General features: G+C 35.6%; 1 long non-coding RNA gene across 1 annotated transcript in view; it reads right to left on the bottom strand.

The window, feature by feature from the left end:
* Positions 1 to 15,949: 15,949 nt before the first annotated feature.
* The window catches only part of LOC147630523 (uncharacterized), a 2,816-nt gene continuing 543 nt past the window's right edge, over positions 15,950 to 18,222 (bottom strand). Inside the window, exons 1-4 of the long non-coding RNA XR_015267659.1 lie at positions 18,094 to 18,222; positions 17,842 to 17,984; positions 17,585 to 17,737; positions 15,950 to 17,501 (exon numbers count right to left, since the gene is read on the bottom strand). The exon at positions 18,094 to 18,222 is cut by the window's right edge and continues 543 nt beyond it. This is a non-coding gene — a long non-coding RNA (uncharacterized LOC147630523). The remainder of the gene's footprint in view (positions 17,502 to 17,584; positions 17,738 to 17,841; positions 17,985 to 18,093) is intronic.

Raw genomic sequence — 18,222 nt, 5'->3', positions numbered from 1 at the left:
TTTATAATGAAAAAAACTAAATATTTAATCTTTTATCTATTTTTAAAACTTTTCCATCCCTCATCCAATGAGGATCAACATACACAAAAATGAGTTGTAAAGTTCATATTGCATACATACTAGTGCTCATACTTCTCCTTATGAATGAGTTGTACAAGTAAAATCTAATTCAAAAAAGTTTAAGATGTTAATTCTAATGAAAAAAACTAAAGATTAAATCTTTTATCTATTTTTAAAACTTTTCCATTCCACATGAATGAGGATCAACAAACACATCAATAACTAAGTCTATTTTTTAACTCATCCATCCCACATCAATGCGGATCAACATACATATCAATAACTAAGTCTAATGTAAGAGATACTACCACCAAAGATTGTAAACAAATCTAATTCAGTGCCATAAGTAGTAGTAGTTAACTTGATCATAGTGGTACGAGCATCCCCAATAAAAGTAAACATGGTACCATCACTAGAAGCCAAGAAACCCTATGTTATGGCCCTTTTTGGTCTCCCCTAGAAACACATTCACAAGAGAAAGCAAGAATAAGAAAAATATGTCATGGAGAACTTATCAATGTGCCGCAATGGATGCAACGCTCTCTTCTATTAGGAGAGCTCTACATTGTTGTATCCCTCTCGATCCGTTATCACACGGACTCGAATGTAGTCCACTAGGTAGCCATACACTCCTTTATATCACACCTATGCTAGCTACACAAGAATAAGGATAGAGTAGAGAAGTTAGAGCAAGACTCAATTGCACAATGTGAGAGTGTGTTATATTATGAGGTAAACTGACTTATATAAAAGGTCATAAGTGTGTTCACACACACTTAAATTATGGTCGATGGGTATGCAAGGCTCATAAAAGTGGTCTATTTCTTAATCTCGTAATATATACATGAAGTGTATTCATAGGGGATTCATCATAGCTTGCTACCACCGAGAAGAATTGTCTCATAAGTATTTCATCGGACAATTATGGGCTAGTTATAGATCTAGAGACCATTGCTATGGTTGTAATAGATATAGAGAATTATGCGATTGAAATGCTGATCATTGTTACACTTGGCCAAATGTTCAATGATGCTGGAAACAACAACCCTATTGTAAAAGTATCCACTTTTAGAGATAAAATAGGAATTATGGTATTGAAAAAAATACTTGAGGGGGGAAGTGTTCTAGTTTCTGAAGAGGGCGAATCCGATGACAATTCCGTCGAATACGAGGGTATTGACGGCAGAGAATTGGAGAGTGTCTCTTACACAGTAGGGGGCTAAAATACTAGATCTTCTTCTTGATAAGGAGTGGAGCTTGTAGACATCTCCCTATGGTGGTTTTGCCTAAGCCATCATAAAGTGTGGTTAAAAAAGAAACGAAGGATGGTAAACTTTGCACTGTATTTTGGCAGGGGGCTATTTGACGCACTCAGTAGACTTATTATACAGATTTTGCCTGTTAAGCTTAAAAAACCTCAATTTTTAAAAGCTGAGGTTGAACCTCAAAGTAGAGGGGTGCTTAAAGGGTCTTTGGCTTTGTAAGAAGTTGTCTGGATCAACGAGGAGCTGTTAGACTTGATTGTATATCCTTTTTCTTTGTCCATATTTGCTCTTTAATGTAGAATATTGGTGGTGGAAACTATTGATCCCAAAATGAGTCAACATTGCCCCTTCTTAAGGTCGATTATGTCTTTGTGATTGAGTAGAAGACTTTGTTAATTATGGGGAAATTGAGAAGCTTGCAGTTGTTTTTATTGGAGTGGAGATCAAAGTAGCAACACACACATAGATGCAACCAAGAGAGAGAGAGAGAGAGAGAGAGAGAGAGAGAGAGAGAGAGGGAGAGAGAGATTGAAGCACAACACTCAAAGTAGATTGATGAGGATGAGTGAAGTAACATCATAAGGTCACTTACACACACTCATAAGAGTGTGTACATACACTCGGGGAAAAAAGCCTCCCAAAGGGGAAAAAAGTGCCTTGGCCCCTTATTACCCTACATCCATACGTCACTACCATATAAATGGCTACAAATCCCCCTATGGTAATAATGTGAACATGTACAAGAATCGTTTGGCTGATCAATCCCCCAAATGGTAATAATCCCAAAGCTTCGAACTTCTCTTATAAGAGAGCTTTCATGAATATATCTACACATTGTGTGTAGAGACATAAGCTAGGTTAATCTTTCATACAATGAGTCTCTCCCTAACAACATAATATGTATATCTTAATGTGCTTTGTGCGAGCATGAAAGTTCCTCGTCTTTTTCTTTGTCCATATTTGCTCTTTAATGTAGAATATTGGTGGTGGAAACTATTGATCCCAAAATGAGTCAACATTGCCCCTTCTTAAGGTCGATTATGTCTTTGTGATTGAGTAGAAGACTTTGTTAATTATGGGGAAATTGAGAAGCTTGCAGTTGTTTTTATTGGAGTGGAGATCAAAGTAGCAACACACACATAGATGCAACCAAGAGAGAGAGAGAGAGAGAGAGAGAGAGAGAGAGAGGGAGAGAGAGATTGAAGCACAACACTCAAAGTAGATTGATGAGGATGAGTGAAGTAACATCATAAGGTCACTTACACACACTCATAAGAGTGTGTACATACACTCGGGGAAAAAAGCCTCCCAAAGGGGAAAAAAGTGCCTTGGCCCCTTATTACCCTACATCCATACGTCACTACCATATAAATGGCTACAAATCCCCCTATGGTAATAATGTGAACATGTACAAGAATCGTTTGGCTGATCAATCCCCAAATGGTAATAATCCCAAAGCTTCGAACTTCTCTTATAAGAGAGCTTTCATGAATATATCTACACATTGTGTGTAGAGACATAAGCTAGGTTAATCTTTCATACAATGAGTCTCTCCCTAACAACATAATATGTATATCTTAATGTGCTTTGTGCGAGCATGAAAGTTCCTCGTAAATGGCTAATGCACTCTGCATGTTAGTGAAGATGGAGGTGGGGGACTTTTGTCCAACACCAAGATTTGCCAAATGTGGAAAAGCTTTCCACGTTTGAATAGAATTCTACATTTTTCCATGCAAACTCCACAGTTGTTGTAAAAGCTACCATTCATACTCCATAGTTGTTGTAAAAGCTACCATTCATACTCCATAGTTGTTGTAAAAGCTGCCATATAAACTCCATAGTTGTTGTTTTGTAAGTGGTCATTGTCTTCTTGTTGAGCCATGATATACATGAATCACTAATATGAAAGGAAAAGCTACTAGTGGACACTCATGTATCATAACATCGAGCCCAAATAGAATCACTAAAAGCATACGACTAAATATCACCCCCCTTAGCATAGAATAGACTGAGGGACTGAGTGCCCTATGGATATCAAAATACTCACTTGGCAGCCTACCAATGCTTAGTTCTGGGGAATAGTGCATAAACCTACTCAGTTTCGAGGCCCCAAACTGAATGTCTGGCCTCATATTACATAGATAGATGATACACCCAACCAATAGCCTATTGATAAAGTAATGCATCAAATGGTTCACATGTATCTTGGAGGCTAATACTATAGCATATCTCTACTGGTGTGTAGTAATAGGCCTACAGTCTTCAAGACTAAACCTTATAAGCAGGCTCTGTATGTACTTTGACTATAACATCACAATACCATTATCATGTTGCATGAATTGTGTGCCTAAATAATAATGTAATGAGCCAAAATATGTCATCTCAAATGACACTTGTACTTCAACATTGAAGGTTGAAACCTTCTCTGCATTAGGGCCTATGTAAGTAGCATGTCATCAATATATAAAACAATGACAAAAAGAAATCTTTACTTCAACATTGAAGGTTGAAACCTTCTCTGCATTAGGGCTTATGTAAGTAGCATGTCATCAATATATAAAACAATGACAAAAAGAAATCTTTACTCCTCTTTACATAGAGGGTCAGTTGGACTATTACAAAATCCATTTACAACTAGGTATGCATTTATCTTCTCATACCATGCTTTGCTTAAGGCCATATAAGCTTTTCTTAACCTACATACTTTAGGCTCATCATGTTCCTTCTAAGGCCATATAAGCTTTTCTTAACCTACATACTTTAGGCTCGTCACGTTCCTTCTAAAAAAACTAAGAGACTAAACTACATATACCTCCTCATTCAAATCACCATTCAAGAAGGCGATTTTGATATCCAACTGATGTACTTTCCAACAATGATGAGATGCCAATGCAATAATAAACATGATTGTAGTTATCAAAGACATGGGTGCAAAGGTCTCATCAATAATCTATATCCTTCTCTTGAGCATAACCCTTTGCAACAAGCCTTACCTTGTAGCTACCAATGCTTCCATCAACTTTACACTTAAGCGTATAATAAACATGATCATAGTTATCAGAAAGTGGGTGCAAAGGTCTCATCATAATCTATATCCTTATCTTGATCATAACCCTTTACAACAAGCTTTACCTTGTAGCTACCATCAGCTTTACACTTAAGCTTATGCGTACTAGTGGCCTTTTTACTATAAGGAAAATCTGCTAAATACTAAGTATCATTTTTAAGGATTGAGTCAAAGTCATCTTGCATGGCTTGCATCCAATGATCATTTTTTGTACATCCTCAAAGGAAATAGGTTCTTGTTCACTGCATATGCTAGCAATGACATCATGATCCATAAAAGAATAAGATGCATGATGAGAACTTGCACGTGTCCTACTAGGTAAAGGAGTAGCTAATTTGCTATTCCACACAATGTCTGCAATAACCATTTTGGCATACTCCTGGATGCCTAGTTGGCTGCCCTTGCATCATCCATAATTACCTCATCAATAGGCTAATTTGTGGGCTAAAATTACAGTTAGTTTATGGGTTGAAATTTGACTTGATTTTAACCGGTAATGATTTTAACCGGTATGAGATGATTTGTAGCACCTCGTTGAGCATTCATTTGCCCCACATATGCCATGCCGACATTGCACAAAGGTAGGAGTGTGTCAAACTTGAGAGCACATGGGTGGATAGCACCATCACATTACCTATCTTAGAATTTTAAATTCTCTCCATTCTCTATCTATTGCACTTTGTTTTATTATCTATCTTTCTCTATGCTATACTCTTATATGGCATCAGGATCTTGGGAGCTTTTAGAAGAAATAGTGCATAAAGTATAGTCTTTATTTACATAGAATACTAGGAGTGATGGATTTTATCTCGGCTACTATTGTACTGTTATACCAACCCTGTGCATTCATCCACCATCTTTCATAGAAGGCAAGCCTGATGGAACAAACTACACTCTTTGGAAATTCAAAATCAATGCCATTCTAGACTCTTATGAGCTTCTAGAGATTGTTATGGGAATATATGCAAAACTAAAGATTGTCCTTGGGATTTAGACTCTATTGGTTCAATGTTGTTGCTTACATTTTCCCTCACACTCACTTTCTTAGGCTTAGGTATTTCTCACCTAACTGAGAGATGAGTCTCTCTCTACTCCTTCTTGGTTTATTTGTGAATGAGTCACTATGCGCTCCATTGCAAAGGTTACTTTGCGATGCATGTATTTTGATTTAATGGTTTGGAAGGGGTCCTCATTTTCTATTTCTACAAGATTTGCTGAAGAGCTAAGTCTCTCACTCACCACTTGTTTACCCTTATCTTCAGTATCGAAGACTTGGTTTTCAGTGGGGACAATTTTGCTCATAATGGCCTTCCCACCCACTACAATTTCTTCATAGCACAGTATAATCTTGATATCTCATCTCATTGGGGAAATAAGCCACTAAATGCCTCTCTTGTTGACAATGATAGAATATTATGGGGCCTTGTGGCCTAAAGCGATTACAATTTACCACCCATTCCACTATTTCTAGGATTTCCAAAGTTTCTTTTGAAAGGAGAACCTCTCTGTAGATTTCCACTATTGTTAGGATATGAGGTTCTGGTAATGGAGGTTGCCCTTGTGCAAGCAATCCTCTTTTCATAAAATATTGTGGTGGTGGGCCTATCTCATGAGTAGAATTTGTTCTCTCCATGAATTTATAATTAGTTTGTATGAGCTTGTCATTTTTTGTTGATGGTTGCACTTGATATAACATTGGTCTTCACTATGATTATTTCATAAATAATAATTATAAAAGAGTTGGTCCAGAACAATCCTTGATGTTGCTAGACATTCTGTTGCTAAATGGCCATACCCATGGCACTTCCCACACCAAATATTTGAACTTGGTGGGTTTTGAGAATTTTCCAAATTATGTGGTGCCATAACATATACCCCTTTATCTTGTAGCAGTTCACTACATTAATAATTTCTTCTTTGAGCTTCCCTAATGAATTTTCTGCTATCTCTGTGACCTTCACCTCACTTAAAGGTACTTGATGAGTTCCCATTTGAACCATATATGTGGGTGCTGACACATAAGGACTATATGGAATGTAACTCAATTGGTTATGGCCCATCATAGCTTATCCTTACAGATTCATGCTAGGCATGTTAGGCACTCCATGGGGTGGAAATGGCTTCAATGTATTTGCTTGTGTAGCAACTACAGGTTGTGAAGGCCTAGGATCTTGTAGCAACTCACGTCATCTTGTGAAGGCCTAGGATCTCATCATCGTTGTGCTGACTTAATTGTACTTCTTCCCAATATCTCACTCCTTATTTTGCATTTGTTAATGTTATAGGATGCCTAAGGCTTACATGCACTTGTGCCTCTACATTTCGAAGACCATTGATGAATTGACATTTTTATGTCCCTTCATTCAAAGCAATAGCTCCTATCTTCCTCACAATTTTTTCCATTTGTTCAGTGTAATGGTCTATACTTTCGTTAATCCCCTCAGATAGGTAGTCTAATTGTTATGCTAGGTGATCTTGGAAATCTTGCCTCCTAAACTTTGCAAGAAAGTCTTGTGAGTTAGGTCGTTATACATTGCTCTTAAGGATGGATCAAGATTCCCATACCAACTAGTAGCTTCATCCTTCAATGCAGCTGGAAAGATATGCAATTTTTGGTCATCATCCAAGATTTTGTTAGCCACACATGTGACCTCGAATCTTTGTTTATGAGCATCTAAATCCTCATCCCAAAGTCCACCGATTGAGAGAGACAGTTTGCTTAGTGGAATTTACACAATATAGTGGATTAAGAAGCTTGTTTGTCCCACAAGGTCTCTAGCTCCTCTAGCTCCTTGTTTGACTCTTGGGCAAAAGCCTACCTTCATACCACCACACAAAATGAAATATTTCCTAAGATCTTCAAAATGCACCTTGTGTGGTATGGTTGTTTGTGGGTTGGGGCCTCTCCAATATCCATTGCAAGTGGAAAATGCAATGGTTTCTAGTTCTATTTCATCTACTAAACCCCAATGTGGCTAGTTGAATGGCTAAATGGCTAGGTTATGAGTCTTTTATGTATTCTAAATTGTAGATGTTCACACAAAGAGTTTACTTCTCTTTAGCTCCCTGCTTCATTGTTTCTCCATCGTCATCACTCAGTTCTTGCATATAACGCCTTCTTCTTCTTTGGTTTCCTCACTAGCGCCGCTCTTCTTCTTCTTCTTTGGATACCTAATATATATACTATATGTCTTTCTAAGTAGGCTCTTAACTTTGGATAGCCTCGCATTGCCTAGTAGTTCATCAACTCGTGCTAGATCTAAGTCTTAACTATTTAATTCCTCACTAATGCTCATGCTAATTTACCCTTTTGTAATAAGTGCTACCACTCCCTGCGAACGCACCAAAAATGACCACTAAACTACTCTGTGTAAACATAGGTTAGTAGCTAGCCAAGTATTAGGCTATTATGCTAGTAAAAAGGTAATTTATATGTTATTTACTCACATTTAAGTTCACTCACTCGTTTTCTGATGTAGTCCAAATATCACCTCCATACATATTACATAAAAACTTACGTTTTTAATTCTTTCTAGGATAATGTTTAGACTAAGTGCCCCTTTCAGATCGTAGCTTCTAAAGACTTTCCACATGCTCTCTACTATTAAAACCAAAGGCAACTTCTCTTTAAAATGTAAAGAGAATGACAACAAAAAGATCAAGGGATTCCCCTCCACTAACCACCTACTTTGCAGATATTAAGTGCATAGTAAGACCACTTTATATGTTCTAGTATTGTCCTACAATAGATAAGTGCATGTTTGCATGGGTAAGATCCTTAAAATATATTGGGTGAGTGTGAAACCATGTTCACCACTAGAGTGGCTAACAACACTTAACCTTAAAGTTTTTAAAAATGGTGTTAATCCCAAAATATATAGAGGTTTTCTTGTGAATACTTTGTGCAAGACTTTAAGGTGTTTTTTAATAAAGAAGATAAGCCTCTCCATTTTTCTCTAAAGAGAAAAAATATCCCTTGTCTCCCTAACTTCACTTTGAGAGGGTGTTTTGAGTTTGAATTTCTTCTCTCTCCACATCTTCTAGGGCTTGTGTGGAGAGTATTTTCTCCAAGGCTTCCCCCCACTTCTTTTGTGTGCCTTTCTTCACCTTAGCTCTGGTTTTTCACAATGTGAAAACTCTAGTTTATCACAGCTTGAAAAACTCATACAACTAACCATACCATGAAAATCTCTATCGTGAAAAACTCTTTTCACAAGTGTGAACTATGAAAAGCTTGTACTTGTTGTACCATGAAAAACTAGTATACTTTAAAAAACTCTGGCATGAAAAATCCTTTTTCTCATGGCCGTGAAAATCTCTTGGTTTTCACGATTTGAAAACCTCACTTTTGGATAAGGGTGTCTATCTTGTGTCAATTCTTAGCTATATAATCCCTACAATCACAATGTTAGAAAAAATTTACACCATGAACATCTCTCTAGTTTTTCACATGCATAAAAAACCAATTGGTGTGAAAAAATAATTGAGTGGTAGATTTGATCCTTTTCCAATTCGTTTCTCCTCATCATGGGAATTATAAACTCAGTGAGACCTAATCATAACATTTTCGTACTTTTTCATCTCTCATTAGAGAAAATTAGTAAAAATCAAGAGTTTCTTTTCTTTTTTGTGAATTTTGCTTCATTAGTCTTTCTAATACCTTGCACGAAAAACAATAAAAATTAAACAAAAAAGTAGATTTAGGTTCTAGGCTTATCCCAAAGTAAAATCAGAAATGCAAAAATCTCTCACAATTACTACTGTATGTAATCATGCATTCTAAATGAATTTAGCTATTTCCTAACATGCTCTAAGAACAAAAACAACTAAATAAATCAAAACCACAATAGATCTAAGCGATCTTGGAAAGGATACGGATAGTCTGGAGACATGCAGAAAGGCTAATACTGAGCAATAAGAGGTGGAATTTCTTTATTGAAATGTGCTACAACACTTTGTATAGCATGCTAGTTTGGTCAAATGGGCAAATCTATAGCCTGTAAAGTCTCCATAGCATTTTAATTAAAATTTGTGCATCTTTCCAGCACATGAATAGAGCTATCAAGTTCTTTGACCTGTGTCTCCAAAGCTTGTCTCTTCTTTCCATTAAATTGGTATATTCTTCATGATGTGCTTTTAGATTCTAGGTCTCCTCTTTATATTCATCCAGCTTGTCAATCGCTACATTAAACTCTCTGGATCCCAACAACTTTCTTTTTAAGTTGGTTAATCTTCTCAATGTTGTGAGCTCGTTGGTCTTCAAGTTCTACATTTCTTTTTTCCAGCTCTTGATTTGGTAACTTTAAAGTTGACACTTCATTTTTGAACTGCTCTACATTATAATGATAAGATTTAGACTATTCTTTATAAATGATACACTCTCTTTGAACCTGGCTAAGCTAACTTTAAGGGCATTATCAATTTTAAACAAGAGGAAACTAATGTCAAGATACTAAAAGAACATGAGTAAAGGCTTTTATGTTTCAACTTAAAGAGCATTAACAATTTTAAACAAGAGGAAACTATCGTTAAGATACTAATAAACCGAGTAGAAAGATAAGTATTTTTTAATTGTTTTGAGTTTTTAATGTAATCTAACAAATTGAAACATCATCACCTTATACATTGTTGTTATTATTTGTTTTTGGTTTTATGCTTTACAGATCTAGTATATCAAACAAAATGAAAAAGTGTCACCTTATCTTTCTACTAATAAACTAGTAGAAAGATAAGTATTTTTTTAATTGTTTTGAGTTTTTAATGTAATCTAACAAATTGAAACATTATCACCTTATACATTGTTGTTATTGTTTGTTTTTGGTTTTACGCTTTACAGATCTAGTATATCAAACAAAATGAAAAAGTGTCACCTTTATACATTGTTGCTATTATTTATTTTTGGTTTTACAATTGTTTAGTTTTATGCTTACTTGTTTTGTGATCTAATTATGCTTATTTTTTATAGATCTGGTATATCTAAAATAGTTGTCATGTGTTTGTGACTTTCATCATGCATATGACAAAAATGGCAAAATGATCTCCCACTTAGATTGAGGAGAAATTTATGTCCAAGGTGATAAGTATGAGGTTAGGACATCAACTATCAAAGGAGAAAGTACTAGGTCGTTTATCTATGCAATTGTGGAATTCTCAAGAATATTGCTACATTATTATAGTGGACCGAGATTTCAACATGAAGGTTAGATACAACTATGTGCACTTTTTGTGCCCTTGGGTGAAGTGCACATAGTTGTATCCTCAAATTCCAAATGAGTAACTCCCAAAGGTACATGTTCATGACACCTTAGATGGAAATGTTTTTTGCTATCTCAAGCTCTAGATATTATATAGAAAGCACCATTGTGTGCTATGCTTGTGATATGTCTATTCACTGAATTGTCCTCCATGGTTTCACAAAGCTCATGCAAAATGTTTGTTAAGAAGAATTTGGCTATAATATTATACACATATTACTAAATATCAAGGTTGAAGAGGAGCTTTTAACCAATTACGAATTTATGATGTAATGACATGGTCTTTTCAACAAATGGATATCATGTAAAATAAGATTATAGAATTACTTTTTCTATCATGTGCCTTGAGGTGTATTTCAACACCATGCTTTTTAAGAGATCATGTTGCAATAGAAGTGAATGAAAATAACTCCTACTTATACTTATAAATATAAATTTATATATTATTTTATTAAAACTTTAATAAAGTAATATATATTTTATTAAAATTTTAATGGAGTAATATTTATTTCATTAAAACTCCAAGAGCTCCAACACATCCTGCATGAGGAGGTACTCCACCTCTTCAATGGTGATGGCACTCAATGAAGCTAGTGGTGGGTCATGACTTTGGGTTTCGTGAGGCTGGATGGATGCAATTTATACTTATGTTTATTATTATACTTAAAATATCTATAAACTTAAATAAAGGACACTTTATGTTCCAGCGCTCGACTCATCACGGTGGTCATGGGGGATGCCTAATTCGTGGCTCTTGCCCGATGGTATGTGGCCCTTGCCCGACCATGATAATTGGCTAATTGTTGGAAGGGGAAATCGGCTCCACCCACTTGAGTGGGCCCTGGGTGTGTACAAAAAAAATATAATAAATAATAAATCATACTTCTATTTCTTGTTACATATTATCATTATTATTATTATTATATTATTTACAAAGTTACTTATATTATTATTTACACTTAAATATATACTTAAAGTTATATTTATTTTTATACTTATATCCATAGACTTAAAATTAATGACACTTTATTAAAATATAAGAAATCATAAATCATATTTATATTTCTAGGATAATTAATTATATTATTGTTTACACTTAAATATATATTTATAATTGTACTTACTTATACTTATCTTTATTTTCTTACATATTAATGGGTTCGAAACACATTAGACTTAAAAAAACCACTGTAATTTATGAAAATTAAATAAAATTAAATTTACAACACTTTTAGAGAAACGGTTTTTAATATTCACTTGGAAGAATAAGAATTACATGGACTTTACAATTTCAAGGATGTGTGGAGCAGCACACTGCTTGTATGTTTTGCAATGTTCACTTCAACTCCCAACCTTCCTACCATCCAACTTGAAATAAAAATTACAAGAGGGATTATTGGACATGAGTTGGATTTCTTGCCTCAATCTAACTCAAGGGGCCAATGACTTTCTACATTAACACGACAAGGGTCATGACCCTCCCAAAGAATATTCACATCAATGAGTGCTGAATGTGTGCCATCTTGCATGTCTTGGTCCAAGCTGAGCCACTCCCCTCGTAGAAGTCGCCACCTCCTATACTTGAAGCGAATGCACAAAGTTTGTCTTGCAATGAGTACCTGTCATAAAAAACAAACAACCAACATAAAAACATAAAAACAACAATCAACAATCAACAACAAACATAAAAACATAAAAACAACAACAATCAACGATCGGTGTCTTGCAATGAAGTACTTATGAATAAAAACTATAAACAATCAACATCAGTGCAATCTTACCTAAAGGTAACAACTTACACAGTGATTCTGGACTCAATGATACCATCACGGTGGTGAGTTCTCTTGAGATGCCATGACTCACCTAGTAACTGAGTCATCCAATCCTCAGATGGGCACTTGCATTGGTATGTAATCTTAGTTTTCTTTACTACTTCATAGGATCCAAACAAATGTGTAAACAAACAAACTCGAACAAACCAACTTAGATGCAAATGTGTAAACAAACAAACTCGAACAAACCAACTTAGATGCACATCTCTAGAGCTTGTGGAGGGTTTCATGGCAGCATGAACATCAGTTTTTATCTTTACCCTACATGCTTCTGACATGTCTAAGCTAGGATTATACCATTCTTGGCTAGATAATGGTGGTAGTGGAATGTACTATGTCTCCCCACAACATATGTGGAATCATAAAAGTAAACATTCTGAGATGCCAATTCGCTTGCACTCTTGTTGTCATAGATCAAGGCACCTATCTCTGCATGTAAAACATTTAGCTTTCCACTTAAGCATTCTACAGTTTCCATTCATGCAGAGTTAATGGATATAAAGCTGCAAGCAACAAACGTGCTTGTATTAAAACTCTATCTAATAACCATGGACTTAAAGCACAAGAACACAAAGCACAGAGATGTAAACTTACTGTTAGGCTTATGTCTCGCACTGAAGTTGTCATGATGCACTCGAATCTCTTTATGCATATAAACATGCTGAATGAAAGCCTCTGTTATTGTACCATTGCTGCGTCTCCTGAACTATATGATTCTACCTTTCCATTGTTTGTTGGGGTCTGTTACATCTTAGAGCTTGACCTTGAAACTCCCACGAGTACTTGGTCTTATTAAAATCCAATTTAACTTACTGTATTGATTAGGGATCTAATTACCTTCATCATCTCTCCTATTAAACACCTCCACTGTGTGAATATTACTGATATTCCTCCTCCTTGTTGAAGACATCTACAATAAAAAACAAAGCACCAAATTAACAAAGTTAGATTGCATGATTAATAAATATCTATGTTAAGATTGTAAGCAACAAATAAACATTATAACAACAAGAAATAAACAGCAACCTATTGCTTTGATTCACACAACCTTGTTGCTTACAACCTATGAAAATGAATATAAACACATCAAGACAAAACATAAACAAATCCTAAACCTATGATCATTACTCACAAGTATTTTATGCCACTTAAAATCAAGATAGTTATCTGTGGTGTAGAGAAGATTATAAGCAACAAATAAAGATTAAAACAACACGAAATAAACAGCAACTTACTGCTTTGATTTGCACAATCTTGTTACTCACAACCTTGCTCTTGTGAAAATAAACAACACATCAAGATAAAACATGAACAAACCTATCTTACATCAAGACAAAACATAGACAAACCCTAAACATATGATCATTACTCATAAGAATTTGATACCACTTCAAATCAAGATAGCTATTGTGGCGCAAAGAAGAGAAAGTTCATGTGAGAAAACGTACATAACTCATAGAGGTTTTGTTCAAATGAGATGAAATTTTATGAGGAGAGAGCTATGGTGGAGAACAATATACCTGTAAAATTTCATGAAGAAAGAACTAGAGTTACAGAAGATATGGCAAAATTGAATTCCGCTAAAAAAAGGGGGGAAATGAAAAGGTAGTGAAATGCAAAAGGAGGGAAAGTAAAAAGTTAAACATAAAAAGGGAAAAAATGAAATTTGGTTTTCAAACTTCCATGTTGACCACAAGGTACATTTGACATGAAAGAATAGTTTATGACATGAAATCCGTCATTTCTCTATTTTTTAAAGTTATGGGCTCTATTATTTTTTGTCTTAAGAGATTTGGGAAGATATCACAAAAAGATCCATGTTACATGGATCTAGAATCCCAACTCTCTCATTGGTCAGGCCAATCTTTTTTTATTCACTCCTTAAGGGGCAAAATGGAGAGTCCATATTTCTCCTAATGTCCAATAATTGATTCATAATTATTTGTTGAGTGGATGTGGTTAAAGGTGTAATAGGAAGACTTAAAGGTGTACCTTTCAAGGTTAAAGGGAGCTTGTAATAGGAAATGTATATGGCATTATCGTGTGGGTGATGAATGGACATTGGTGGCATTATCGTGTGGGTGATGAATGGACATTGGTGACCAAATAGAAACAAGATAGAGATGTCAGATCCAATAATTACTTTATAATTATTTGTTGAGTGGATGTGGTTGTCCATGGTGTTAAGTGACCATTTTGCAGACACAAAGTGCAATGAACTAAAGTCATGCTAGAGGGTTTGATTTTCACATGCCACTATCTTCACAAAAGAAAATTCTTTGTGTATTTAACCTTCTTTCTTTATTCACAAGCGACAAAACATGTCTCTATTGAGGATATATATGTATATATATATATATATATATATATATATATATATATACATATATATATATATATATATATATGTATATGTATATGTATGTATATACATACATATACATATGTATATGTATGTATATACATACATATACATATACATATATATATATATATATATATGTATATGTACATACATATACATATATATATATATATATATATATATATATATGTATGTATATATATATATATATATATATATATGTATATGTATGTATATACATACATATACATATATATATATATATATATATATATATATACATATATATATATATATATATATATATATATACATATACATATACATATACATATACATATGTATATACATATACATATATATATATACATATGTATATGTATATGTATATGTATATGTATATATATATATATATATATATATATATATATATATATATACATATACATATACATATACATATACATATATATATATATATATGTATGTATGTATATACAACATACATACATACATACATGTATGTATATATAACATGTATATATGTGTGTATGTATGTATGTACATACATACGTACATACATACATACATACATACATATATATATATACATATATATACATACATACATATATATGTATATATATGTGTATGTATATATACATTTATATACATATATTTATATATATATATATATTTATAAATGTACATATGTACATACACACATATGTATATACCATGCAGGTAGTTTAATAGCGTTTCATTTGGTAAATTTTGGGCTTCAAATTTAAGCACTGATATTATTATTATTATTATTACCGCACTAAAAAGATATGTAGGTCCACCAGCTTTTAAAGGAGCGGTGCGTTTCACGCTTCGCCTCTGGACAGGAGATACACGTCGCTTTCATGCATGACAACCACCAGCAGCAGCAGGCATATCCAACTCTATACAGCACCAGCAGCCATATCCAACAACAGAAGTGCTGGTGCATTATTAGCGTCGCCAAGTACATTCGAATCTCTCCTTTGTGTCTTCTTATGCTCGTAATTGCTTGTAGTTAATCTTTATAGCGATTAAGGGTTTCCTTATGGATGTAAGTAGGTTTTGTAACCTTGCACGCATTAGGTCTGTGCTCATTTATAGGAAATGACTTAGCATTCAATTAATTAGCTTCTCATGACCATGTGCTGTGGATGTGGCCACCTAATCACTTCTATAATGCGTGAATGTGGCATTTCCTTTGTTGCTCATCATAAAGGGAGGTAAACTAGAGTGAGTAGGAACTTGAGTACCGCAAATGATGAGGGTGGAGTATTGATTTCTACCATTGTCCATGTGGCTTGATGCCGAGTCCATGAAGATGCTAATTTCAATCTACTTAAGTGTATATGATATTCCCTTGATTTGGCTATCTAATCTCAAACACATTTCTATCTACATATGCACCCACCTGTGTAAGGGCACTAATACAAAGACTTTACACTAGCAGCTGATGAAGTGAGTGCAAGAGATTTTTTTTTTTTTCTTTTGGGTAAAAGGTCCTTCTATTAGTGGCCAAGAAAACAACCAAAATGGCTACATACAACATCATCCTCAACTAGGAAATGAGAGGCAAGATGCATAAAAGGGGGCGGATGCTCTTTTCCTTCGGCTGGCCGCTCTAGGAGGAGAAGGCTATCTCATACAATGGGGGAAGGCAGAAACACCCTTTTTTTAAAGTGGGTCTGGGTTCTATTCTGGCATTTGTCAGTGTGGGTTGATGAAGAGTGCGGGGCTGGATCCGGCACTTGAAGCGAAATAGGTTCATTTGCAGCCTTTGTAAGTTTGCATGGGTCTAGAACCCTGGGCTGTGATAATACATGCATCATTATCATTACGAGACATAAGGATGCATGTGTCATGACTACTAGGGGGCTTTAGGATTGGGGTTTAGTAGGCAGTCCTAGCCATAATTATGAAGGGACAGAACCTCCAAGTGAAGGTCAGTTTAGGGATGCACATGGGTAGTGTAGAAGCAGACATGTGAAGGGATTTCAGAAGGCTGAGGAGCAGACATCTGGAAAACAGAGTTGGGGCTAATCAGCATGGACATCAAAGGAAGAAGAAGGGCGACCATTTTGGGCAGCTTTGACCACACATACCCACAACTATCCTGCCGAGGCTCGCATGGCCTTGGCCAGAAGGGAATGAAAATTAGCCCAATAAGGGGGAGAAAGGTGATGGATCTGGCACTGACAGGCCGACCAGCAGGTTATTTGGGGTTGGGGGGGGAGGAGGGAGGGGAGCCTATTAAAGGTCCTAAAATTCCCCATTCTGCATTCATTCCATTCAGCAGTCCAGACTCCAGAGCCACCTTGAGACAGACTGGCAGCCCACATGGCACAGCGTCCCAGAATCAGCCCCAAAGTCAGCAAGTAGCATATCCCCAGAACATTTATCTTGCAGTTCCACTAACTTGAAGGAGCTCTGTTCCTGGCTTGATTAGCAACAAGAGAGCATATGGAGGTGACTGTTGTTCAGTTTCAGCCTTTGCCTTCGTACTCTTTTCAATGAAGCAAATGGACTTCAACATCCACAAAAAATGCTGGAGAGAGAACTGATCACGCTGAAAGTGACCAATGCAAGATCATATCTCCACAATATCACACCATAAACCTGTAGATGGCCCAGAAAACAAATGTAGGAATCCATAATACCAATCCATGAACTTGTATACCATAGAAACCTATATACCATACTCTGCTGCCTCTGCTCTCCATGAGCTGATGGTCGCCCGCCAGAGCCTGCCCCGCTGCCACCCATTGCTGCCACCACTTGCTGCCTTTGCAGCCTCCGCCTGTTGTCATTGTGTTGGCCCATGACAGAGCCACTGCCGCTACTATCTACTGTACCTGCAATGCCACATCAAAAGTTGGTTTGGGGATAAAATGTGGACTATGGAGACCAACAGAAGCAACATTGCATTGGAGAATTTCAATGGCTCCAACTTTCCTACCTGGCAAAACAAAGATCATGCTTCTCCTGATGAGGGATGGAGTGTGGAATGTCGTCAAGGGCATCGAAAAGCAACTTGCAGAGCAAGATAGGAATGACTAAGCCCTTGCATTGGACTAGGTTTTGCAGACAGCCTCATACATCCTGTGGACTTCGACAAATCAGCTAGAGAATTTTTTGGCAGCAAAATTAACAATTCAAAGGTATTTCTCAAGCAAAAGTCCTTCAATATGAAAATGAATGAGAGTAATACCCTAGGAGAACATTTGAGCAACATAGGCTCTATTCTTCAGCAACTTGCTAGCCTAAGGTAAACATTGATGAAGATGACATAAAGGCAGTTCTTCTATCTAGTATAGAAGGGGTTTCACAAATTTCTAAA

The sequence above is a fragment of the Cibotium barometz genome, chromosome 16, assembly GCF_041138505.1.
Source record: "Cibotium barometz isolate CiBa-2024 chromosome 16, ASM4113850v1, whole genome shotgun sequence".
Taxonomy (NCBI): domain Eukaryota; kingdom Viridiplantae; phylum Streptophyta; class Polypodiopsida; order Cyatheales; family Cibotiaceae; genus Cibotium; species Cibotium barometz.
This window is presented reverse-complemented; position numbering and strand designations above follow the sequence as displayed.